Below are 1,403 nucleotides of genomic sequence, written 5' to 3'. Positions count from 1 at the left end.
CAGAGCGATTCATCCAGCCGTTCCCCCAGATAACAGTAAACCTAACTGCCGTGCACAGGGAGTGACAGAAGGAGGAACTGAGACGAACAGATGATTCACAGGAGACTAAAGAAAACATGGTACCACCTTCCTTTAGAAGCAAAATCCATCTTAAAAAGAAACTTGTTGAATTCACAAGGAATTAGACGTAAGGATACTAAGGGAACCAAGCTTAAATGAGCAAACACTGGGAAAATTTGACACTTGTGCTTGAAGAGGCCAAATTCACCGAAGTGAGCTTACACGGCTCCACTGTCACCTCCACTCTCGGGCTGCCCCCCGACAGCTCGTGCCAAGTGGGCTGCACTGCAGCACGGGGGCTGCTCAGCAACAGACCAAAATACTGTTTGTCCCTGGGGCCAAGCTGACCTCCTTTTTTTTTTTTTTTTTTTGCTTCCTATTCTTTGACAGTAGCCTGGGAAAGAAATGGGAAGGTCACCTGAATCTTACCCACCATTCAACACCTCAGAGCGTTGCTTTCGTATCCTGATAGTGTGGACAAGCCCCTTTTTAAAATACTCTTTTCTAGTCTCAAGGCTTCTTTCTCCCTTTCCAGTGCTCTTCCAGTTTTGTAATGTTCGACCTGACCTCTTTCAGCCTGCTTAGACCTTTGTGTAACATTTCACAGCTCCCAGACCTCAGGCAGGCTCTAACTCACTCCCCCACCGCTCCAGGGAGCTCCCCAGGCTGGCAGCGTCACTGCCCAGTGGTGCTACCCAGCTGCTCTCCAAAGAGCTTAGTGGTGGGGGAACGTGGGGGACTGGGACCTGACCAAGGTCAGGCCACCCGTGACCAGCAGCATGTGTTTCACCTGTGTAGATCAGTTGGAAGTCCCACGGCTGCAGTGGCTGACAGACCAGCTCTCCTGCAGTTGCATCCTCCGGCGCTGATAACATGCTCAGCCACCGTCCCGCAGAGCAGGGGCGGCTCCAGAAAGCTGCAGTTTTGGTGAGCTGCTCTTGCCATCCCCTGCCCACCAATTAGGCGAGGGACTGCAGATGGGGACCGCAGATGGGGACTGCTTGCTCCAGGTCTGCAGCTCAGAGGTGCACCACCAGGGCAGGGCACTGGGAGCTGGGCACCCCTTTGCCTCGCCAGCAGCCAGCGCCACGGCATTGCAGCCCTGCGAGGAAAAGGCAACGGGAAGGTTTTGACTTAAAGGAAATGCAATCTGGCAATTAACAACAATTACAGATGACAGCAGCGCAAACTGTGTAAGACAGATCAACACAACATCTTATATCAGTTCCCCTCCCTACAGTCCTGAGATCTTCAAACTATTAATTATTGGAGCAATAAAGCAACTCAGCTATAATCTCCCTCCATTGCCCGTTGTACAGAACTTTTAATCCTTTAAGTCACAG

The sequence above is a fragment of the Buceros rhinoceros genome, unplaced genomic scaffold, assembly GCF_000710305.1.
Source record: "Buceros rhinoceros silvestris isolate BGI_N320 unplaced genomic scaffold, ASM71030v1 scaffold6289, whole genome shotgun sequence".
NCBI classification, from domain to species: domain Eukaryota; kingdom Metazoa; phylum Chordata; class Aves; order Bucerotiformes; family Bucerotidae; genus Buceros; species Buceros rhinoceros.
The sequence above is the reverse complement of the archived record's forward strand: the minus strand, read 5'-3'. Positions refer to the sequence as shown.